Source organism: Ceratotherium simum, chromosome 33 (genome assembly GCF_057802395.1).
Source record: "Ceratotherium simum simum isolate JZ-2026a chromosome 33, ASM5780239v1, whole genome shotgun sequence".
In the NCBI taxonomy this organism is placed as follows: Eukaryota; Metazoa; Chordata; class Mammalia; order Perissodactyla; family Rhinocerotidae; genus Ceratotherium; species Ceratotherium simum.
In genome coordinates this window covers 19503195-19529222 of record NC_141932.1, presented here as the reverse complement: position 1 = coordinate 19529222, position 26028 = coordinate 19503195, and the positions used below count along the sequence as shown (strand labels likewise).

General features: G+C 46.3%; 3 pseudogenes across 1 annotated transcript; all 3 read left to right on the top strand.

The window, feature by feature from the left end:
* The first annotated feature begins 1489 nt into the window (after positions 1–1489).
* On the top strand, positions 1490–12887 carry LOC147912873 (C-X-C motif chemokine 17-like; annotated as a pseudogene).
* A 65-nt stretch (positions 12888–12952) lies between these two features.
* On the top strand, positions 12953–16067 carry LOC106800144 (uncharacterized; annotated as a pseudogene).
* Positions 16068–16385: 318 nt separating this feature from the next.
* LOC101398325 (hormone-sensitive lipase-like) lies at positions 16386–25547 on the top strand (annotated as a pseudogene). Its single transcript, XR_015549552.1, has 5 exons — positions 16386–16478; positions 17267–17607; positions 18437–18663; positions 18918–25019; positions 25222–25547. The product of XR_015549552.1 is annotated as a hormone-sensitive lipase-like (transcript).
* The last annotated feature ends 481 nt before the right edge of the window (positions 25548–26028 follow it).

Sequence of the window (26028 nt, the reverse complement as noted above, 5' to 3'; positions counted from 1 at the left end):
TGCCCTCAAAATCCCCCCCAATTAGCTCCATGCTCCTTCTCTGCACTGCCCTCCTCACTGCCCTCCACCAACCCAAACCTACCCCACCCTCAAGTCCCAGCCCAAGTTCCACTGACCAGACTCTCTTGAGCTACCTGTGTCCATGGCAAACTCCTGCCACTTCTGAAATTAGGTTCCACTTATATCTCTAGATTTTAAGAAAGGCTCTAGTTACTCTCGAGCCTCCTGAGGACAGAGAATGTTGTTAGAATTTTCCAGAGAGAAGCCACATGAGTGGTTTGTATCAGACCAATCCCAAGCCTTCAACTCGAGGACAATCTCCACTGCCAAGTACAGTGTCTGGCCCCCTGCAGTGCTTTATAAACCTTGTGTAACAAAGTCTATAATCACCTCTCTAATGAGTCAACAAGCAGAGATAATCTGAAAAGTGAGAGGGTAAGAAGGATTAAACAAAAATCAAAAAAGGTGTGACTCATGCCTTGCCTCTTCACCCCCTTAGGTGAAATAAAGTCACACCACCTGTTCTCACTCCTGCCTGCAGGCTACCAGGGAAGACTTCCTTGTTAACCGTCCCCTCTGTCCCCACAAATATCACCCTGCACTCATGCCCACCTCTCCTCTTCCTTTGGGCACGTTTCCTAAAGTCTCTGGACTAGGAGTCAGGTTTAGTAAGTGCTGATGTTCTGTAACCTTAATGTTCACTCCAAATCATATTACCTCCTTCTTTTGCCCTGGGCTGTTTCCAAACAAGGTCTGGAACCAAGAGCCTCAGCAGCCTGGGAAAACACTCTAAAGGGCACCTTCCATCCTGTGGTTCCTGTTTCTCAAATCCTGTTTCTTGGACCAGAAGACCTGGGGGTCCTCCATCAACCCAGTTCCCTGTCCTCTAGGCTGGAGCAACTAAGACACAGCCACCTTCCTGACGAACAACAAGGAGGCCTGATGTGACCCACTGCTCCAGGGGCAGTGTTTTGGGCAAGAGAGAATAGTCTCTCCTCCTTGATCGTCTCTGATTCCCACCTCATGTGGCCACAAAATTGGAGGAAATTGTCAACAGAGTGAGGACAGGGCCACTTCCCAAACAACAACACTACTATAGCCAATATTGTGCCAAGATGGGAGCAGGAAGGACAGAGGAAAAACAAACCATGTCATCCTCTCTTCTGCCAAGACTTACACTCACTTTCCTGCCGATAATAAGCTAGACGGTGTCACTAAAAGTTATAAAGAAATTCAAATGAGCAAAAAGATCTGGGGAAGAAATCACAACACATTGCGGGGTAGGGAGGCGGGAAGGAGGAGGGGAGGGAACAAGTGTCGCTGCCAGGTTATCAGTCACCTTCTTATGTTCTTAAGAATGTTTCATTTCTGTTGTTTGGTCAGTTTCACCTCCCAGATTCCTGTAAAGCACATGGTCCAACCTGTTACCTAACAAGGTCAGAGTCACTTCACTGTTCTCTCCTCTAATGGGAACACTGGCCTGGGATTAATGCCCAGACCACAAAGCCAAGTACCGAGGCCTGAGCCATCTCGAGAAGTGGGCAGCCTTGAATTGGGAACCTTCTACACACTCTTCAAGCAACTTAGAGCAGCACCAACAGTCACCGTGAAAGTTCTAATCTCTTTCCTCCTTCTGTTGCTGCCACTTCTGTGGTCTCTAGCAGCCCAAACCCAGGTAAGTAAGATTCATTTTCTATAAAGGGGAACAAGGGGGGAGAAAACATGGCAAAAACACATGGATTAAAATGTAGCCCCTTTTAGCTACGGGGATTTGGGGCACATTAGCCTATTGCAGTGCCTGTTTCCTCATTGAGAAAAAGGAGAAAACTGTACTTACATCAAAGAGTATTGTGAGAGTTAAATGAGATAGTGTATATGAAAATGTCTGAAACTGTAGCTGGCAATAAAATAAAATACTGGCACAACAAAGCTGTGCTCCCTTATCTTCTCTCCAACCCCTTTCCCAGAAAAGTAATGAATTTCCTCAAGGCCAACCTTGGTGGTAGTGGTATAAAGGTGTTGAAGGCAATTGACCCTCGTAGAAGATAAGGAAGTCCTTGCTTATATTCTTTATAGTACACCAGACATGCCATCAACAATTTTTAATGCTATTTAATGATGACGTAACAAACCAGAAAAATCCTGTCACCAGATGGTATCCATATTTGAAGCTTTAGCCACACCAAGCTCAGTTGTAACAGCTCACCTTTTGGGAAGCAGACCCTTGGTTAGGGGTTCCGAATGGGCTCCAGTTTCACTGCAGCTCAAGTGGCCCAGCCCTTAGCAAAACAACCATGCAGAAGACAGTTCATCACCATGTATGTTTCTCCTTGACAGAACCATCTCCTCAAGGGCTACTTTGAGGTGAAATAGCTTTGTTACATACTCACATCAACACAATGCTTAAAATCAGAAGTTCACCATTCTCCACCCCAATATCAAACCTCCCCTCCCTTGTAGAGACAGCTCTCTGGAAGCTGCTGGGCCCCAAAGCCCTAGGGCCTACCCCACTCTTCTGGAAAGGAAGGCTTTTCTCCATCACTATGACAGACACCGAGGCTAGAGTCCTCAGCCTGGATTCAAAGCTCTAACCACATTCTGCCTTTCCACTCCTTTCCACTGCCTTCCCACACACTCCTCTAGTCTCTAACCAATGCTCTATGCTTCACCTAAACCAGACTGTTGGCTCTTCCCTGAACAGGTCTTGTGCTTTCCCACCAGCTCTACTTTGTTCACACACCCAGCTCAAAACCACCTCTTCCCCACAGCCTCCCTTGCTTCCTCCCACGACCAGATGTGAGCTCTCCCTCTTGTGGACGTTCTTAGCCCTAACTGGACTCCCTCTCTGCACTTATCATATTCCGCCTTATACTGAAGGTGTTGCTGTGCCTCTCCTACCTCCACCTTCTGCCCTTCTACACTGTAGTCTCCTTGGTGGCACAATCTGGTGTATCATTTCCATAACCCTCACAATATCCAGCACAGCATTCAGTAAATATTTGCTATGTGAAAGAAAATAACCTCAGGTTTCTAAGTTGAAAACGTTGCTCTTGGAAAACTCTACACCCAGGATTGCTAGCAGCTCTATTGACATGTGGGGCTGGATAATTCTTTGTTGTAGGGTGCCGTTCTGTGCAATGTAAGATATTTACCAGCATATACATGGCCTCTACCCACTGGATACCAAGAGCAGCTTCTCCACAAGCCCCCAACCCCCGTTAGGAGAGACAAAAATCTCCTGGAGGGGGAACCACTCCCCTGTTGAGAACCACTGGTCTCTATCAATAGTTCTCAAACCTGGCTACACGTTTAGAATTACCTAGACCTTTAGACTCAGCCTTGAAGTCAGGGGAACCTAGATCCAAATCCTGGCTCCTCCTCTTACTTTGCAACCCTGGACAAGTTGCTTAGCTTTTCAGAGCCTCAGTCTTATCAACTTAAAATTAATAAAATACCACTTAGCACATAGAACTGTTACGATGATTAAATGATCTATAATGAGCACCTAGTAAAGCTTCAATAAATGCACTGAGTAGAGTTTCTAAGTAGCTCCTAGAGCATGAGGACAATGGACTGGGGAAAGCTCGCTCGGCCGCCAGGTGGCGCGATTACAAACCACATGGGATCCCAGGCTCAATTCCTGCAACACAGACGAAGTCTGGCTAGAGGAAATGACACCCTCTACCTACTCCCTAAAAACAAAATGTGATTTTTTTTTTTTTTGCTGAGGAAGATTAGCCCTGAGCTAACATCCATTGCCAATCCTCCTCTCTTTTTACTGAGGTAGAGTGGGCCTGGGCTAACCTCCTGCCCACCTTCCTCTACTTTATATGTGAGACGCTGCCACAGCGTGGCTTGATAAGCCGTGCGTACATCCGCGTCCGGGATATGAACCTGCGAACCCCACGCCGCCCAAGCAGGGCATGCGAACGTAACCACTACGCCACTAGGCCGGCCCCAAAAATGTGATCTAACTTTATCTCTTTAAATAACTACATTCATGCTCAATATGCTTTTCACAGGAGAGAGGGGAAAAATGGATGAGAATGTATGAGAATCTTAGGAAGTAAATTACTTATAATAATATAGTACTCCTTACTTATAATATTACTGATGAATTATAAAATTACTTATAATAATAGCTTACATATGTTAAGCTATCCTATGGGGCTGGCATTATTCTAAGCACTTCAGGCACATTACCTCACTCTGTCCTCACAGAAATCTAATGTATTTTTTAATTTTTAACTTTTCATTTTTCAGACTTAAAAAGTGTTGTAAAAGTAATCAGACTTCCAATATATCCTTCATTCAATTTTTTTCAAACAATATCTTACATAACCATAATATGATTATCAAAACCAAGAAATGAGCATTGTTACAATACTATTAACTAATGTACAAGTATTCAAATTTTGCTAATTATCTCATTAACGTCCTTTTTCTGGTCTAGATTCCAACCCAGGATCCTACACTCAATAAAGTTATCATGTCCCCTTGGTCTCCTCCAATCTGGGGTAGTTTTTCAGCCTTCTTTGTTTTTCATGACCTTGACACTTGTGAAGAGTACTGGTCAGTTATTTTGTAGAACATCCCTCAGTTTGAGTTTCTCTGATACTTCCTCAAGTTCAGATTATGCATTTTTGGCAAAACAACTACAGAAGTGACATGTGCCTTCTCAGTGCATCACACCATAAGGCCCATGATATCCATAACTCTCATTACCAGTGACGTTAACTTTGAACACTTGGTCAAGGTGCCGTCGGCCAGGGTTCTCTACTGTAATGTTACTATTTTTCCCATTGTAATTAATAAGTATCTTGTGGAGAGGTACTCTGAGTCTATGCAAATAGCCTGTTTCTTCTCAGAACACATTTGTCCATTAATTTTTGAAGTCCATTCATGATCCTTGCCTAGAAGAAGTATTACTATCGTATTAGCCAAATGGTGATTTTCTATTTCCATCATTCCTTCTATGTGTATTAGTTGGGATTTTACTCTAAGAAAGAGCTGCTCCTTCTCTCCCATTTATTTATTTATTCAATTATTTATTTACATAAGAAAAGACTCATGAATATTTGTGAATTATAATCCATTACTATTATTATTTATTATGCTGCTCAAATTGTCCCAAAATTGGCCATTGAGAGCTCTTTCAGCTTGGCTTCTTTGTCACGTTCACATATCATTTGTGTAGCAGTTCCTGGCTTTCCGACACCACGAGATGTTCCAGGCTCATCTTGTGCAAAATTTCCTGCCCTAGCCCTGGGATAGCCATTTTCCAAGTACCCTTGGTTACTTTCATGAGAGAACCACATTCACAGACCATATTGCCTAGTGGCAATACCACTAGGTATTGCCCACTGCTACTAGGTGCTATTGCTTCTAGGCCCTCTAGTGGATAGAGCTAGGAAACAGATACATGCACACACATTAATGTGCTATTACTAGCCCCATTTGACAAATTAGGTAAATGAGGCATAGAAAAGTTAAGCAACTTATCCAAAATCACAAGCTAATATGTAGTGCAACTGGGAAGTCAAAATAACGATAGATCTACCACAAGTCCTAATAAGTGGAAGTAACTTCTTTATACAAACACGTCAGCAAAGCAACAAGCCTAACATTCCAGCATAGACTCTCTCTTTGGGAAAAAACTAGAAATCCACAAAAACAACCATAATAACCATCATGTACTGGACACCTACTTGGGCACTGAGCACTGGACACCCACAGTAGCTCACGTATTCCTAACTCTACAAGGTGGATACAATTATCATCATTTTACAAATCAGAGAACCAAAGACCAAAGCAGCTAAGTGACTTGTCCAAGACTACAGAGTTAAGTGACAGAACAAGTAGGTGAGCCCAGGTCTGTCTGGGTATAAAGTGCTTATTCAACTGTATCAGTATTTCACATTTGATTTTAGGCAGAACACACATTAGCTTTTACTTTAATAGTTATATGTTTATTAGAATGCACGTTAGGAAAAAATCTAAGCGTGTATCAAACCCATAATCTCACAGATAATATTGCATAGGATGAGCCTGTTTTGTAAATTAAATTTCTTTAAAGAAAAGGTACGAAGTAAATAACAGTAGAAATGGTACAAGCTATAGCAAAAATCATAAAGGTGGTCCTTACGTGTCCGAGGGCTGGGAGACATTAGACTATAGTAACGCGCAGCTTCATTGTCAGTAACACCAGGAAATTAGGGTTATCAGAGCTGCAGAAAGAAAAACAGACTAAGAATCTTGGACCTGGGCTTTAGCTTCAGATGTGTCACCATCACCTTTGTGAACTTGGGCATTTCATTTGCTCTCTTTTGGCCTCAGTTTTCTCATCTGAAAAAAAAAACAGAGATAGTGATTTAGTTAATTAGTAGAACCCTTTTAAATGCAATTTAGTAATGATATCAAGCAACACAAAGCTGTTCTTATCTTTTGACCCACTAATTCCACTCTGGGAATCTTGACCAAGACAATTAATCCAACATTTGGAAAACAATTATAAGGACAAAGAAATTTATCAATACCCAGAAATAAAACAATCTAAATATTCAGCAATGGAAGAACTATTAAATAATTTAAAGCACATATACTCAGGAGTGTTATGCAGTCATTAAAAATGTTACAAAGACAACATAGCAACAAGCTTATAAAGTGAACAAAAAGAAATTTGTTCACACGCTATGGTTATCACTATAGAGAGAAAATCATATGCAGGAAATACGCCAAAATATTAACAGTTGGTAACCCTAAAGATTTCTTTATTTGCACTTCCCATATTTTCTCTAACATAACTACATTACATTTAGAGTGAAAAAAACTTCTCAACGAAGGGATTCAACTAAATAATCTCCAAGACTCCTTCTGGCTCTAATCTTCTGTGGTTTTCCTCTGGAACTAGGAGTAGAGGTTAGGTGAGAGTAAACTATTAGAACAGTTGGGATGGCAGGGGCTATGTATGCCTGTTTAAATTACTTTAACAGCATTCAAAAACCCCATGAGAATATCTGGAAACTAGCACTCGGGGAAATATGCAACACCATCCATCTGTGTGGCAGAAAGGGCACAAGTCTGGAAAATAGGAGACCTGGATTGAACCAGATGATCTCTGAGGGCCCTCTCTAGATCAACTGTCCGTCCGCTTACTAAACAAACATTTACCAAGTGCCTACCATGGGTCAGGAACCATGTAGCTGAATGACTACTGAGCCACTGATTCAGAATCTAATAAGGGAGAAACACTTTTAGTTTGTCAAGGCTGACATAACAAAATACTACAGACTGCATGGCTTAAACAGCAGAAATTCTATTTTCTCACAGTTCTTGAGGCCAGATGTCCAAGATCAATGTGTCAGCCGTTTGGATTCTTCTGAGGCTTCTCTCCTTGGCTTGCAGATAGCTACCTACACATACCCTCACATGATCTTTCCTCTGAGAACCTATGTCCCTGGTGTCCCTGATGTCTCTTTGTGTGTCCAAATCTCTTCTTCTTATAAGGACTCCAGTCAGATTGGATCAGGGCCCACCATAACGGCCTCATTTTAACTCAATCACCTCTTTAAATGCCCTATATCCAAATACAGTCATTCTGAGGTATTAGGAGTTAGGGCTTCAGGATGAATCTGGGGGGACACAAGTCAGTCCACACAGATCTCAAACAACAAACTATAAGTATAACTGTGCAATAATAGAAGAGGAACCATGTGTAGGCTGACAGGAAATATCAGAAACTACTATAAAGAGGAAGCATCATCTGGGCCCAATTCTAGCTCCAGAATCTCAAGTCTACAAACCATCATCATTGATTGTCATAAAAATATTTTAGGTACCCCAAAAGGAGAATAAGACAGCATCAGGTGATAAGACAGACTTGAATAGAGGCCAAAAGAGGAATGGATTTGTTCCAGAGGAACAAAAGTAAATACCATCCTCTTATACTTGAACTGGGATTATGGATTCAAATACAGCAAATGTGGAGGTCAGGTGAAGACCCTGACTGGTTTATGGGATAATCTACTCCTTGCTCTCATTCCTTAAGTCATGAGGATTCTAATATGAGTGTTGGAGGGGTGGGGAGTAAGATCTTGATTGACCCCCACCTTTTGTCCTCTCTTCCATTCAGAAGCCATTCTGTCTCCTCCTACCTCCAGCTAAGCTTTTCTCTAGGCCAGATTTTAAACCTCAATTTCTTATCCATTTAAAATACTCCTCTCTGCAAGAGATCCCCAGATCCCCGAGCAAAAAATGAAGAGAAATGGAACTTCACGGACATAGACAACGCAATGCTGGGGGGCCATTTCTGTTGGTCCCTTCCCTTCCTGGTGCCTGGAAGTAACCTGTTTCCTTCTGACAGGGGTCACCAGAGCCATAGGGACCAATGCCAGGCTTCTGGGAGGTGGCTCCAGGCAGGTGGCCAAGACTGTGAGTGCAAAGGTCAGTAACTCAGCGTCAACAACAGCAATGCACCATCATGATCCCAACACTCTCCCTTGAGTCCCTCTGAGACCAGTGCAGATGTCATCTGAGCTGACCTCACCCCTTCCCCTCTCCATCAGCCCACCACATGCAGCACCAATGCTTGTTTTCTTCCTGAGTCTCAGGCAAGAGCTGGACTCCTCCAAGGTCCAGGGGAGAGCTGGCTGAATCTCTGGCTGCCCCTCCCCCTGACCCTTTCCTCCAAGAACTCAGGGCTGCCTTCCAAAAGCTTCCCGGATCTTATTCTCCACCTTTTTTACTCACATGTGAGACTGAAATCGGAGAGGCAAAATGACTTTCCAAAGGTAAAGCAACCACTAAACGGCAGACATCTACATCTTATTCCTGATGTTTTGGTCTCTCTAATGATATCCTGATGCCCCCTCCAAACCTGCCACTAAATTCTTGCCAACACAGCTCAGGCAAAAGAACTCAGAAGTCCTGGTACTCATATAACTGGATACCTCCACTGCTTTCTGTTGCCCCTTTTCCCTATCTCACTAAAGTAGGAAAAAAAAACTGAAAGGCAAGAAAGATGGCAAGTAAAGCCCTGCCATACTCTCTACTCTCAAACATATTAACCTTCCTGCCTAAGAGCAATGCCATTATTTCAGATTGGTTCCTGAGAGCCCCTAAAAGAAAACTCATGACAGTGCCTGGCCTCCCAAAGAATCAGTGTCCCTGTGATCATTTCAAGGGCAATGTGAAGAAAACCAGTACGTTTCAAAAGAATGACCTTCCTTAAACCAGAGTCCAGCTGTGGAATCAACCAGGGAAGAAGCAGGGGTTGAGAACAGACAAGAGAAGTGAAATGGAGACCAGGAGAAGCACACATCTCAGCCTTTTCTACTCAGTGTCCACTCCTGGGGAAATAGGAAAAGGAAGAAAAGCAGGACACAATTCTCCTAATATCAGAAAGAGTTAACTAAATTTGTAGATTTTAGAGCCCCATTGCTTAACAAAGTGGAGGGAGATGGGGCTGTTGGGGACCTGGTCATTGATCTCTGAAGATGTCACCAGTGTCATTGTCAAGCAGAATTTGATTCCTCCCTAGTCCAGCAGTTTTCAAATGTCATATGAAAAAGTAAATTGGCAAATGTTAAACTCATTGATATTATGATATTATTAAGAATGGGATAAATCAGGATCCTTATCACTGTTGATGGAAGTAAAATACAATTTAGTAGTACCTATCAAAAATTTAAATGTGTGTACCTTTTAACCCAGTAATCTCACTTCAAGAAATCTCTAGGTGCCGGCCCCGTGGCGTAGCGGTTAAGTGCACACACTCCGCTGCTGATGGCCCGGGTTCAGATCCTGGGCGCACACCAAAGCACCACTTGTCATGCCAAGCTGTGGCAGTGTCCCATATAAAGTGGAGGAAGATGGGCACAGATGTTAGCCCAGGGCCAGTCTTCCTCAGCAAAAAGAGGAGGATTGGCATGGATGTTAGCTCAGTCAGGGCTGATCTTTCTCACAAAAAACAACAAAAAAAAAGAAATTTCTAGTACAGAATACTAGTATGCATACTCACAGATATACGTACAAGAATGTTAATTATAATAGTATTTGTATTAACAAATAAACAGAAATAAAAAATGTTTATAAAAATAAATCAGGCAATTCTTTAGTTGTCAAAAACAATGAGGTAAATCATTATGTGTTGACCAGAAAGATATCAACAATACATCAAGTGAAAAAAAGATACAGAGACCCCTACTTCACACTCTTCACGAAAATAAATTTCAGGTGGATTAAAGATCTAAATTTGAAAGATAAATTTATAAGGGAATATAGGAGAATATATTCATGACATTGTGGTACGAAAGGACTTCTTAAACAAGGTATAAAAAGTAAAAGCCATAAAAGAAAAGATTAATAAATCTGACTTCATTGAAATTAAGAAATTTTGGTCAACAAAAGAATAAAATAACAATCTAAAAGTAGGAGATGAGGGCCGGCCCTGTGGCTTGGTGGTTAAGTGCGCGCGCTGCGATGCTGGCGGCCCGGGTTCGGATCCCGGGTGCGCATCGAGGCACCACTTCTCCGTTCATCCTGAGGCCGAGTCCCACATACAGCAACTAGAAGGATGTGCAGCTACGACACACAACTATCCACTGGGGCTTTGGGGGGAAAAATAAAATAAATAAAATCTTTAAAAATAAATAAATAAATAAATAAATAAATAAATAAAAGTAGGAGATGATATCTGCAACATATAAAATTGACAAAGGATTAATATTCAGAATATAAAAAGTATTCCTATAGATCAGTGAAAGGAAGGCAGACAACACAACAGACAAACAGTCAAAAGACTTGAATAGGCAATGGGGAGACAAGGAAATCCAAATAGCTAATCAACATATGAAATGGCACTCAACCTTACCGGTAAGTGGGAAAATGAGAATTAAAACCAAATAGAGGGCCGGCCCGGCGGCTTAGTGGTTAAGTGCGCGCGCTCCGCTGCTAGCGGCCCGGGTTCGGATCCCGGGCGTGCACCGACGCACCGCTTCTCCGGCCATGCTGAGGCCGTGTCCCACATACAGCAACTGGAATGAGGTGCAGCTATGACATACAACAATCTACTAGGGTTTTGGGGGGAAAAATAAATAAAAAAAATAAAAATAAAAAAATAAAATAATAAAATAAATAAAAAAAAAAAACCAAATAGATATCACTATACATCATCAGATTGGCAAAATTTTAAACTTTGACAATACCAAGTGTTGGCAAAGAGTAGGACAGAGAAACTCTCATATCCTTCTAATGGGAGTGTAAACTGGTAAATAACTTTGAAAAAGTGCTGGCAGTTATCTGTGAAAGTTTAAGCTCCATGACCAAGAAATTCTACACTTAGGTATACACTCAAAAGGAATACAGGCTTATATACACCGGGAGACACATACAAAAATTTCATAGCAGCATTGCTCATAACTACCCCAAACTGAAAACTGATCAATGAATGAATAAATGGTGGTGCATTCAAATATTACATATGGGGGAGAATTAACAAACACTTAACAATGTAAATGAATCTTATAAATATAATGTTGAGGAAAAAAAACAAGACATGAGAGAATAGCTATAGTATGATTTCATAAAGTTCAAAAGCAGGCAAAATTAACTAAATTATTTAGGAATACATAAGTAAGTGGTAAAACAACAAATAAAAGAAAGTAAATGCTTACTATAAGAATCAAGATTACCTCTGTGAGGAGGAGAGGAGGGTTGGTGATCAGAAAATGGGGGGGGGGGGGTGCTGGCAATATCCTATTTCTAGGCCTGGGTAGTTGTTTCATGAATATCTGCTTTATAACTATTTATTGTTTTTTTGTTTTTGTTTTTTGTGTGTGTGTGAGGAAGATCAGCCCTGAGCTAACATCCATGCTAATCCTCCTCTTTTTGCTGAGGAAGACCGGCTCTGAGCTAACACCTATTGCCAATCCTCCTCCTTTTTTTTTTGTTTCCCCAAAGCCCCAGTAGATAGTCGTATGGCATAGTTGCACATCCTTCTAGTTGCTATATGTGGGACGTGGCCTCAGCATGGCCGGAGAAGCCGTGCATCGGTGTGCGCCCAGGATCCGAACCTGGGCCGCCAGTAGCAGAGCGCCCGCACTTAAACGCTAAGCCACAGGGCTGGCCCTATAACTATTTATTGAACTGCACATATGAGCTTTTATGGACCTCTATAGATGTATAATATTTTGAATACAAGATTTAAGGTGTAGAGCAAAGAATATGTATAGCATAATCTCATTTTTGTTTTCTAAAGAGAACTATTATGTTTACATACAAAAAGATGTGGAAGACTATGCAGCAAACTATTAACAGTAGTTAGCTCTGGAGAGTGAGGATTGGAGGTTGGGGTGGAAAAACGTCCTTTTAGTTTTTTGGTTTTGGGGTTTTTTTTTTCAGGGAAAGATTTGCCCTGAAGTAACATCTGTTGCCAATCTTCTTTTTTTTTTTTTTTCCTCCCCAAAGGCCCAGTACATGGTTGTATATACAACAGTTGTAAGTCATTCTAGTTCTTCTATGTGAGCCACTGCCACAACATGGCAAGTGACAGATGGGTGGTATGGTTCTATGACACGGAAGTGAACCCGGGCAGCCAAAGCAGTGAGCGCTGAACTTTAACCACTAGGCCATCAGGGATGGCTCCATCCTTTTACTTTTTACTGGATATATTTTTTTACTTTAATTTTTTTCCACTGGATGAGTCTTACTTTATAATTTTAAAAGCTCTTGTAAAAGTTAAATTTTTTAAATGTTTTTAACACTAGTCTCTACCCTTTATTTTCACCCTAGGGCACCAAAGGAACCACAGGAAGTCAAACAAGCACTCCAGAGGCTGCCAGCAATTTCTCAAACGATGTCAGCTAGCAAGCTTTGCTCTGCCTTTATAGGAGCTTTTAGCCCACTCTCCCAATGAAACATTCTCAGTCAAGAAGGCAGTGAGTGCACCGAGAGGATGCTCTTCTCCCACCTCAAGCTCCTGCCCCCTGTCTCCACTCCAGGGATCTCAAAAAGCATTTTCCCCAAGATTATTACTCCCTCTGGTGCCTTCTTCTCTCCTCAGTCTTTTCCTGTACCCTCCTCTTACCCAGGCTTAAGCTTAATTACCTGAAAGAAACCAGGAAGTTCCAGTTTCCCAGCTTGTCTCAACAACCTGAAATACAACCAGGAGAGTAGTGAACAGAAGTCAATAAATATTTTTAAGTGTAATAGGTCAAAATCATTTCTTTCAAATGGGGTCTGGCAACTAACACTCAATCCAGATTATCCACTTTACCCTGTTCACTCCTAACCCTACCCAGATTCTACACACACTTCTCCCCACACCACCCTCACTCTCTCTCCCTCCACTGCCCAACTTTCTATTTTTTTACTCATTCAACAACACTTTCTGGGGTAAGAGCTAGGTGGGCAAAGAAAGCAGGTAGAGCAATGAATCAGACACGGTCTTATTAAAGATAAGATAGTTTTAAAAAAACAACAACCTGGCACAGTTTCCTAGTACATTAGAACGCCTTCAGTAGTTATGATTATCATCATCATCATCATTAATGGTCATTGTACTTTATGAGTTTCCAAGGTAGTACAGAAGCCATATATGCAGAACCATAGTTCAAAGCTACAGAGTTGGTGTGGAAGATCTCAAACACCACTGACAAGGGCTTCAAGCTGTAAAAATGGGATGAAAGCATTTTTTTTAACATGAGAGTGAAATGATCAAAGCAACAATATAAAGAAATTAAACTGGCAACCATTGGAAAGAATAAATAAAGAAGAAAAGATTATTACAACACTACAGAGACCGCCTCCCCCTCGGACCCTTTCCTCAAACATCAGAAGGGGAGGAAAAAAATGGAACACTCATCCAGAATTTTGCTTCTATCACCCCAGATGAAACAGAGGACTAGGTTGGGATGCTTGCCTTAGAAGAAAAAACATTTTAACTGAGTGGGGAGTGCGGTGGGGCCCTGTTTATGACACAAGAGGACAAGCCCCTCCCCTATGGTAGGAGAGTGCTGGGCACACAGCCTCCTCTTGTTCCCACTCCCTCTTCGCAGAGCAGGAGGCACAGAAGTGCATCACTTGGCACAGGAGTTGGGGTCAGCAGTGGTCGGTCCACTTTCCAAGCACCTTCAAAAGGAAGACCAGGCATGTCAAGAGGAAGGAGTGGAACCCAAAGGGAGGTGCCATTATGAGCAATCAATGAGGGGTCTGTGACAAGGGAGGTGTGGGGACGGGGGCAGAAGGAGGAAGCCTGGGAGATCAACATCTCCCTTGAGGCAAATAACAACAGTGGAGCCAGGTGTTGAGTCAGTATCTAGCCCTGACTGGGAACCTGAGCCACACCAGACACCAGTCACCCAGCTAGAGCCTGGGCCAGAAAAGGCACCCACAGCCCAGCCAACACCTAAGACTCAGCAGCGACTCAATACCCAACAGGAGCCTGCTTCACAGCAAAGACCTCTCACTCAGAAGGAGGCCCTTGCCCAACAGAAAGCTGAATCCCAGCAGGAACCTTGAACCCAAAAAAATCTGCTTTGCAGCAGGAATTTCTTGCCCCACAGGAGCCTGCACCACAGCAATCACCTCCCACCCAAAGGGTGACCTTCACTCAACAGGAAGCTACCTCAAAGCAGAGACAGGGGCCAGGAATAGAATCTAGAAGTCAACAGGAACAAGAATTGAAAGAGGCATATCCCAGCCAGGGCATGGCCAGTAGAGCCACCTCTAGCTCAACAAGAAGCTGGATCAACACCTCCAGCCCAGCCTAGACCTGGACCACAAAATGGACCACCTGCCCAGACTGAATCTGCTCCTCAAGAGAGACCAGGACACTCAGACCCTACAGCCCGGCAAGCAGCTCCAGCCCAGGGAGCCAAATCTCAGCAGGGATGTCTGACGGACTGGATATTTCTATCAGACCTGCACCAACTGTCCTCACAGCAACCGGCCCCAGAGTAGAAGACATGTTTTGAGTGGGTCACAGATCCAGACTCAGAATCAGATTTTGGGTCTCCATCAGGGACCAATTCACCAGCCACCACGGGTGGGACAGTGGCCCAAGGAATGAAGCTGGACTTCAAGGGCAAGCCTGGTTATGGAGTGATGTCAGGACATGGTGGGACATCAGCACACGGGAAGAACAGCCAGCCAGAATCACAGACACTACCGGGATACAGGTGAGTCTGAGCCTGGGGGACCAGGAGCCTCCCAGGGACGGTCATTCATTCAGTCAGGGGTACTAAGGACCTCCAGTATGTCAGTTAGCTCGGGCGATCCCTCCACAGTCCTGCCAGACAAAGATCCCCAGCCCCATTTGATGGATGAGGAAGCTGAGGCCTAGAGAAGAGGAGGTTGTGCCTGAGGCCGGGCAGTTAAGGAGCAGCGAGCCAGGATCCCAGCCAGGGTGGGACATCTTCCCCTGCACCAGACTGCCCCCCATGGAGGATCGGGGGGAAATCACAGAGAAGTGGGAAAGGGCTCTGGGCTAGGGGCCAGGAAACCGGGGAAGCTGCCCTCCTGCCAGTATTCATCCACCCGTCCCCAAACCACCCAGCACAGCCCTGTGGCAGACAGTGCCACAGGCCCCAGCAACACCAGGCTGACGTGGACCCTTACCCTGGGGGGTTCCATGTCGACTTAGGATCCTGAGCTCCCAGGAAAGACACTTGCTCCCCGCCAGGCTGCCCCCTCAGGGGAGTCCCAGGCCAGCCAGGCCTCATGGCCTTGGGGGTGTTCTCAGGAAGGGGAACCTGGGAGAGCGGCTGTGGGGTCGCCAAAGTCCCGGGCAAGGTCGCGGCTGGATGGAGAGTTGGGGGAGCGGAAGCGGAGGGTGACGGGCCCAAGTCTCCGCGGGCCGCCAGCACTCCCCCCTTCCTCCTCCGAGGCAGGCAGTGGGCCCAGGGGTGCAGCTCCAGCTCCGCTCAGGCCCCGACCCTCCTTCTATAGACTCACAAGCCCTGCCATGCAGAGGGCAGGCGCCCGAGTTTCATCCGCGGAATGAGGGGTCCCTGTTGAAGGGGCCTGAGGGAAAACAGTGCAGCCCAATCCAGAAGCTGCGGGCGCTGTAGGGCCGCTGAGTCCGCAGGCCGGCAACGCTGGTCTCGGCCGAGGCCTGTGCCTCCCGGAAGGGCTGGGCGACTCTCTCGGGGCTGAGGAGAAGACGGGAGCGGGTGTCTCTCTGGGCTGGTCGCCCGCTTTGGGAGGGCGGGGAGGAGGGTTAGGAGGGAAAGAGAGGGTCCCACGTTTGCGTTTTCCGGCACTTACGATGAAGAGCTGTTTCTCTAGGCTTCCAGAACCCAGTCTCAAGGGTCGCCCTCGCTCGCCAAGGTGCCGCGCCACACGAGGCCGCCTCTCTCCAAGCGCTCGAGGCAGTTGACTGTGTGCGCATGCGCGAGCCTCAAACCTCCTCTGTTTCCCGCCTTACCCCAGGCATGCACCCCTCCCTCTACTGCCGCACCTCCCAGCTGGCTGGCCCTGGGGTGGGGCTAGTGTGCAGACACCGAGCTTTCTCCTTCCCACTCCATTCCATTCTCGAGGAGAGTAAGAGGGCAGAGAAAAGAACTCCAAGGAACAGCGATAGGAGGACTAGGAGACAAAGTGTGGGAGAGAGAAAGCAGGTCTTCCTCCTCCACTGCTGCCAGCCCAATCCTCCCCTCCCCCTTTGAATTGCCCCGCTCGCCGGATCCGTCTGGCAGGTCAGGTGGCATTGTAGGGAATCCCTTCGCGGGAAGGTGAGTGCGAATGTGAGGCTAACCGCCAGGACGTGAAAACATCTATGCTTCCCTCTGGAGTGATCCCCCGCGAGACTCCCCACTAGTCCTGCCCGAGGGACGCTTTTCCTCGCCTCCAGGGCAGCATTTTTGTTGCTCTGGGGCCCTTCCATGCGTGGGTGGGCGGGGCCAGGCCATAGGCCCTGACTGTTGGGGGCGGGGCCCGGCAGTGGAGTGAGCACCGGATTGCTCGGGGGGCGGGACCCAGAGAGGAGCGAGTCCAGTATTGCATGGTAGTGGGGCCCGTCCGTGGAGTGTAGCAAGGACTGGCCTTGAGGCGGCGCCTGGCGGCTGGAATTGGCCCCCGCGGGGGGATCGCGGGGAGTTGATGAAGTCCACCAGGAAAAGAGGGCCCGCCTCAGCCAGGAGCAGGTAAGGAGCGGAGAAGCACAGGCAGCCCCCTCCCCAGGACCCACCCTCAGCCGCCCTCCCTCCTCTCACTGCTCACACCCGCCCCCCATCTGAGTACATCCGCGGGGGGGGGGGGTGTGGCCTAGGCAGGCCGCCCCAGCCTCACCCGCCTCTTCCCCACTCACCCACAAGGCAGTGAGGAGCGCAGCAGCCTGGCGAAGTCCCAGGGTCCGCGGAGCCTGGAGCTGTGGCCACGCCCCCAGCAGGTACCCCGCTCCCGGTCCCTGGTGGTGCACGTCCACGGCGGCGGCTTCGTGGCCCAGACCACCAAATCCCGCGAGCCCTACCTGAAGAGCTGGGCCCAGGAGCTGGGTGCCCCCATCCTCTCCATTGACTGCTCTCTGGCCTCCGAGGCTCCCTTCTCCTGCGCGCTGCAGGTGTGCTTCTACCCCTACTGCTGTGCCGTCAAGGGCTGAGCCCTCCTAGGTGAGCCCCAGCCCCTCACTGCTGCCGGCTCCGGGATCCTGCCCCAGCAGGCTTCAGTCCTCACCCCGTACTGCAAGGGGAGTGAGCCATCTAGTGGCTCAAGACTCGGTCTCTCACTCCAGCTTCTCCTTCCATCTCCTACCACCTAGCTCTCTGCCCCCTGTTCGCCCTCGACCCCACTCCTCCATCGCTGCCTCAGCGCTTTCCCCACTGCCCCATTGCTCACCGGACATTCCATCTCAACCACTTCCTCCTGCCTCCTGCTCCCCCACTTTAGCCCCGATGCTCCATCCCCTCCACCTCTCCATCTCCTCTGACCTTTTCTTTCCCCTTCCTGTTTCTCCACCCGCTGCTGTCCTGCGCTGGCCCAGCTCCAGCCCATTCTTCCAGCTCCTCTGACCTCCCACTTCCAACATCTTGGGAGGCACAGGACAGTGTGGGGGCACGCACCAGGTCACAGGGCATGTGGACCTTCTGTACTGTCAGCCTGAACCCTGGCCTTCCATCTCCTGGCCTCAGATGCCCCTCCCTCCTGAAATGAGCCCTTGGTCTCTCCTTTCCCACGCCTGTCCTCCTTGCTTCTGACATCCAGCCTCCCAAGCTTCCCCAGAGCTTCCTGATGTCCGGGCATTTCCATGTCCTAAGTCAGCCTGATCCTCTGACCACTGTCCTCAAATGGGTCCAAAACCCTGCCTCAGTTTACCAGTCTGTAAAATTGCAGTTGGCTAGACCTTGGGCTTGGGGCCCCCGTGCCCCACCTCTGAGAGCCCAGGGCTCCTGGCCCAGAGCTTGAGTTGCTCCCTGCCAAGATTGACCAAGGGCTGCTCCAAATCAACAGGTAAGCGGATATGCCTCACAGGGAACAGTGCAGGCGGGAACCTCTGCTTCACCGTGTCCCTTCGGGCAGCAGACTATGGGGTGTGAGTGCCAGATGGCATCATAGCAGCCTACTTTGCCACAATGCTGCAGTCTACAGCCTCTACTTCCTGCCTTCTGAGCCTCATGGACCCCCTATTGCCCCTCGGCGTGCTCTCCAAGTGTGTCAGCACCTTTACTGGTAAGGCCCACACCCACAGAGCTGGGGGCCTGGGGGTGCTTGGATGCCTGGGTCCTGCAGGGACAGGGGCTACAGCCCAGGCTCCTGGGTCTGAGGGAAGAGGGGCTGAGGAGAGGAATCTGAGATTCCTTGTTCCTGCTGAAGCGATCAGATATTCTTGGGTCCTTGGGGGCACAGATGCCTGAAGTTCTGGGTGTTGAGAAGGGGCCCAGAAAGAAAAGACACCAACTCAGCCCCTCACATACATTCCACAGGTGAGGAGACAGAGGACCACTCTGACTCAGACAAGAAGGCGCTAGGCATGACGGGGCTGGTGTGGCAGGACACAGCCCTGCTCTTCTGAGACTTGCACCAGCGTGCCTCCTATGGCTCAACTCCTTCCTGGAGCTGAGCAGGCACAGGTCTCACAGGAACTCGGTGCCCACGGCAGGTGAGTGAAGCCCGCCCCTCACACACCCATCCAGGGTGGCCAGGAGGGACAGCCTGACACACCAGAAGTCCTGGGGGAGGATAGGAGGCATGCCCTGGGCACTCAGGGAAGCAGAGATCACCTTCCTGGTTCTGCCCCGTATCTGTCCTGGTCCCTGCCACACAGCCTTGATTTGCTGCCACGGTCCATGTCTGCAAACTCCAGGACTTCGGGTCCCCCAGATCATCTTGGAGTCCCAGGAATTGTAGGATTTAGCTGTCCAAACAGCCTCTCCCAGAAAGGCACCCTGGGAAATGACTCAGAAGGCCTGCCACATGTCATGATTTTCAGTCCCAAAAGTGCCACTCAAATCGCTTGGGCCCTCAGGTAGGAGTCCAGTCCTCCTAAATTCTTTCCAGACTCTTAACTGAGGCCCGTGGGGGTAATGCCGCCCTGCAGGGTCTGGCCTAGGAGCCTGGGGTGGTGAGATGAGCAGACTGGATGGACCTTGGGAACTAGAGAAGATTTCCAGCCTTGGATGGCAGGACCCTCAAGCAGCTGAAAATCACACCTCTCTAGGGATCCATTTTTTCCCACCATTTTTTAACATTTTTGGAATTTTAAAGCACAACCAACTTGAATTATGTTCTATCTCTAGCAAATCAACACTATTTTCTGAGTAATAGGAATTGTATGTTCAAAAGTAGATGCAGTTCCTATTATTCATAAAATTTTTCTAATTGGATATATTTTATTTTAAATTAAGTTTTTAATTTTTGGATATTTAAATGAATGCAAAGAAATACACACAAAAACAATTAAAGAGGATTTGAATTTTAGGCAAGTGGACCATTGAGCACTGGGGTTTTCCTTGTAGGATAAGGTGACAAGTGCAGCCTCTAGAGGCACACACATCAGTCTAGCTCCTTACAGCACCAGGTACTCACTAGTTGCTGGGTGACATGGGCAAATATCGGTATCTGTGAGCCTTGCGTTGCTGCTCTGTGAAGTGGGTACAATAAGAGTACCTGCCTCATGAGGATGTTGTAAGGACTGCGTGCACCTCTTTGTGTCAAGCACCCAGCACAGTACGTGACACACAGTAGGTGCTCTTAGAGCCCTGTGACTCTAGTCAACAGTTCTGTCCCAGTGACCCTCTGGGTCATGGTGCACTTATGCAGTTCTTTTCATATCACCTTGCATTTTGCCTTCATGGATTTGTAAAGACAAGTGAAGAAACTGACAAATGTAGGGTCCTGGCCCTAGTGGTAAGCAGCATGGGTCAGATAAAATTAATTTATATCCCAACTGGAGCAAGAAGAACAGCTGTGCAATATGCAAAGAGAATCCTCCCAAGATGCACGTCCAGGTGAGAATCTGCAGCTGAGAGTTCTGGCAGGTGACCCTTCAGTTCATCACTCTCCAAGGTGGGAGCCACTGCCCACATGTGGCTACTGAGCACTTGAAATGGGACAAGTCCTAGTTGACATGGGCTGAAGTGTAAAACACACACTGAATTTCAAAGACTTAGAATGAAAAACAGAGTGTAAAATATCTCATTGATAATTTTATATTGGTTACATATTGAAATTATATTAGATAAAATAAAATAAAAGTCATCTGTTTATTTTGACTTTTTAAGTGTACGGTATTAGTTTGCTATGGCTGCCATAACAAAGTCCCACAAACTGGGTGGCTTAGAACAAATAGCAATTTATTGTCTTACAGTCCTGGAGGCTGGACATCTGAGATCAAGTTGTCAACAGGGTCAGTTGTCAGGAAACATCTGTTCCAGGCCTCTCTCCTAGCTTCCGTAGTGTTCCTTGGTTTCTGGCAGCATAACTCCAATCTTCACATAGGATTTTCCCTGGGTCTCTGTCTCTGTGTCCAAATTTCCCCTTTATATAAGGACACCAGTCGTACTGCTTAAGGCCTCCTAATGACGTCATCTTAACCAATTACATCTGCATTGACTCTATTTCCAAATCATATCACTTTCTGAGACACTGATGTTAGGAATACCATATATGAATTTGGGGAGGGAGGGACACAATTCAATCCATAACACAGCTACTAGAAAACTTAAAATTGCACATACAGCTTGCCTTATATTTTGAGTGGACAGAGTTGGCCTAGATAATCAGTGAAACAGCGATGCCTGTTGACCTGGACTGGCTGAGGCTGTTGGGAAGTGCATATTCATGCGTTCCACAGGTACTTGATGGGCATTCGTTACATGATTCAGCACTAGAGGTCGCGCATAGGAACCTGGCCAAAACATTATTCCCCCTGGAGGCACTTGCAGTTTACTGAGGGAGGCGGAAAACAGTCAATAACCACACAAATATTTAATTGCAAAGTAGGCTAAGTGCTATGACAGACGAGTACAAGTGTGACAGCGCCCTGTGCTCCTGGAGAACAGTGATGGTTAGGAACTCACCACCCTTCTATGTTCGGGAAACAGCTTACTGCCAGGAAGCTCCCTTCCCCGTATGACTTAGATAAGACTCATTATGGCTCCCTGTTCACCTATGACAAGGCCAGACACAGACCCCCAAATGCCCATTCTCTGTCTCATGAATGAGCTCTGGTCTCATTCACAGAGCAGCGGGACCTGTGAAGAGCTAGGCAGAAGAGCACTTTTGTATGACTTCCATTTTGAAACAATCAAGTTGCATCTCCTACTTCACATCTCTTTCCACGTGTCAGCCTCTAAGGTCTCAGAGAGAGTCGGCAGTGGTCAGTGTCGGTGAGATTGCAGATGAATGTGCGCTTTGATGCACTGACACCCTGTGTGCCTAAACCTTGCTACACACAGGCTTTTTAGCTCACATTTTGTGAGTACTCAATTTCCATGTCTTCCAGACACTGTACTAAGCCCTTTACACACATTATCTTATTTAATTTTTACAACTCTATAAAGTAGATACTATTAATACATTCATTTTTAAGAGGAGAAGTTAATTTGGCACAGGGCCCACAGCTAGTGAGGGGTAGAGCAGAGCTCAAAGCTAGATGTGATCTGAGTCTGAGTCCATAAAACCTACAGTTCGTCAAGTTATTTATTTACAGTATGTCTGATTTTCTTGACTAGACCCTAAATTCTTGGAGGGCGGGAACTGAGTGTTATTTGGATTTGAATCCTGAACATGTGGTAAGCTTTGTTATGTATATGAACTTCAGCCTGGTGGATATTTAGGATTTGAACCCTCCAAGAGAAATGAGGAGAACCTTTCCGGTTATGGGAGGAGCATGACCTGAGGCCTAGAGTTGGAAGTGTGCATGGCACATGGGACTGGGGAGGTGGGCAGAGCAGAGACTTGCCTGAGTGGAGCAGTGGATGCTTGTTGGGGCTGGTGGAAGGCACGCTTGAATGCATTGCGGGTACTCCATGTAGTGGTCTGCACACCCAGAAGAGGACGTCTGAGTTTTATGCTGTAGCCATTGGGGACAGGGACATTGATGGCAGCAGAAGTGAGGAGTCAAGAAGAGAAACTAGGCGATGGCAGTCTGATTCCACTGCTAGAAAGCTTCAGCTTAAGAGAATAAGGGAAAGCGATCTTAGTTTAGTCCCTGTTTACTGCCAAGTGTCACGCCGGGTCCTCTTCTGTACGGGGCCACTCTCAGTTATAAAGCCCTGAGGGAAGTGTTAGGATACCAGGATCAGGGAGCTTTTGTAGTGTGTCTGATTTCACGGAGGTTGAAAGCACCCGTGACAGAATTTGAATACACACCTTCCTGACTACAAAGATCATGTTCTTTTCACTGCAACATGCCTCCTCGTTGGTGCTGTTAAAGGCCAGGCTTCTGGGAACCCAGAGAGATTATAAATAAGTCTGTTGCATTGGTGTTTAAAAGTGAAACAAATACTGGGCAAATAACAGATTAGAGAGATTGAAAGAAATTAGCCCATCTTTGTGGGCAGGACAAGTAAGGCTTCCATAGAACAGGTGTCCAGAATATTTCAGCTCTCCTACAGGCATCTCAATGATTTATGTCCAAATGGGGCTCTTGAGTTTTTTTGTCCCCCTAATATGTATTTCCCTAGTGTTCCCCATATCATAAGATGGTACCACTATCCCCCTGTGTTGATCAAGCCAAAAGCTTGATAAACAGCAGGTAGAGCCTTGCATTCTTGATGCACCTGACAAGTAGGCACAGGAACACTCGGGACCCATGATGGATGCATTTCTAGCTCCCTGGGGCCTGCTGAAGTTGGCCCTGGGAGTGCTTCTGATTGCTTGAATGTCAGGCAACCGATCAGTGGGTACAATCTCAATGATAGCAGGGGGTGCAAGAAACTGTCAGAGTAACAATTGTTTTGATGAAAAATGGGAGTTCTGAGTGAAGAAGTGCGGTGAATTTAACTCATATTCACCAGAGCTGAGGGAACTAGAACAATTGTTCTATTTATGGTGTTACATGTGAGTTAGTTGACTGGAAAATCCAAACTTATGAAGTTTGCTTCAGAACAGACAAGCTGAGAGTTATAGTCAGAAATAAGGCAGTTCCTTGTCCATTACCAAAATGACTCTTTTTTCCACATGATACTTCTAAACTCTTTTTTCATCATCTGCTGAAAAGCATGTCGTTACACAAGCCAATGATGTCACCAGAAACCTATACTAAGTTGTGTCTCTCTGGAAGAACTTCGTAAACTCGTGATCTCGGATACTGACAAAGTTAGGTAGGTACCCTGTAGGTCTGATGTTTTAGAATCTGAACCCGGCAAGTTTATCTGGTATGCTGGTCACCAGAGAAAACTTACGATGTCCCTTAGGCCATGGCATCGTTCCCGTCATTTTCTTCCTTTACGTCAGCACAGGACCTCCACAGTGAGGCTGAGGGTTCCCTAGGACATGGCTGGTCCTGGGACTCCCCAGAGTAGCAACCGTCAACTGCATGAGCTGGAAGTGTGTGTGCTGGGAGGTCCACAGTCACGGGCTTTCAAGAAACACGCTGTACGTATTTCCGTGGTTTGTATTACTATTCATGGTTGTGTGGGGGGAAATAGTGTCTGTGGGAGGAAGGGAGGATAAGTCTTTTTAGTGAAGGGGTGTTTGCTTCTGCGAGTACCCTGGTGATGGTGGGTTTTTATTTGTTTTTTGTTTTTTTTTAATATACTCAAGCTGTACGAGGCAAAGAAACAAAAGGTACTCAGGACAAAAGGTAGTTTGAATCACTTTCATTCTACTTGGGCCTGTAAAGTTCAGACATGCAATTAATCACAATTTAACACAGAAAACAAGAAAGATGGGAGGATGCTACTGGTTAATAATGACCCAACCAGTGACTCTGCGACTCTTTGAGCTGTAACGTGCACGACAGTGCTGGCCACCAGCAGGGCAGCCAGGAAACAGCGTGACAGGCTGAACCCAGGAAGGTACTGGTTGAGGTCGGTTCTCAGGCCTGTGTGCTCTGTTACTGTCCCATTGCCCACTCAAATTCCTCCCTACCTTATAAGTCTGAAGACCTCAAGGCCCAGGTCAGTGTTGTAAGAATCATGTCACTCTGGATGGACTGCACCCCAGGCCCTGTGTGATCTGCCCCCATGCTTCAGGCACACTGGCCACTCCCAGTTTTGATGGGATGTGGGTGCGGGTGTGAGTAGGGAGGGTGGGTCTCCAGGTCCTTTCATTCCTTGGACTAGAGCCCCATTTCCATTAATTTTATTGTAAGGTCTCCTTTTTTCAGGAACACTGCCTTGGTGTAGGTATTTACACATGCCAGCCCTGCTATGATCATTTGCAGGGCCGATTCAAACAGCTTGAAGGAATGGGTCCTAACTTTACTCCAGAACACACGTGAGCTGTCGACCTGGCTGCCCCAGACAGTGACGGAGTCTGTGATACATGCTTGTCTGAAGTCCTCAGTGTGGGAGAATGGAGAAGACTAACTTAACTGTGATCCTTTTCTGCTATTTTGTGAGGGAGATTCAGAGCCACAGGTAATATTTTTATCTCCTAAGACTCCAGGTACTTCTACATAATTGATTACATGATTGCTTGAGTATTTTGGTTTAGTTTTATAGATTAGGATAAGGAGACCCACTTTGCAAATCTCTCTAAGCTACAATATGGCAACAATCTGTTCTACTGGTGTAACCTCTCAAATTATACTATTTAAGGAAATATTTCTCGTATTCTCAGGGTTCTTGAGAATTACCTGGGGTGCCTTTTGAGAGTGGAGATCCCTGTATTCCATGTTCTTATGGCCAAGGCTGAGAATAACGAGGCTGGGGAGATGTTCTCCTTCTAGTGGGAGAAGCTGCAAGGTGCAGGCAAAGGGCATGGATGTGTCATTCTAACATCGGGAAGACAGGAAGATTATGAAGAGTGATCCAGTGTACGACATGAACTCTCGTTTATTAGATGTAGAAGACCTTGCTATGAATCCTTGCATTTAAAATAAATATTTGTTAAATGACAATCAAATTCCCTCACCCTGAGATTTCATGTGTGTGCAGGGGCCCATCTCACACACACACACACACACACACACACACACACACACACACCCCTCAGGGAACCTACAGGATCCTGGACAGCACCAGGCAGGCATCAGGAGCAGAGAGACCAAAGAGCGCAAATGACCGTCATGATGTCACTGGGGCAGTCAGCTCAGAGACTGCTGTGAAGCTGAGATGGAGGAAGCACAACTAAGCCCTGTTTGCAGTGGGAAAGAGTGGACATAACTACAGCTGCAGCAGGATTGAAAAGCCCTTAAAAATCTTCATGGCAATAAAGGTGATAATTTAGACAAAACTGACAATATTCCCAGAAAATTAGAAATAACAAAAACTAACTGAAGAAGAAATAGGAAACCTGACCTGTACTATAACCATTAAGAGAAATTTAGTTAATAGTTCAAGTATTTTCATACAAACACACACACTCGTGAACACACATATACGTATCTGCACATACATGTACACACTCACAAAAAACACAGATGGC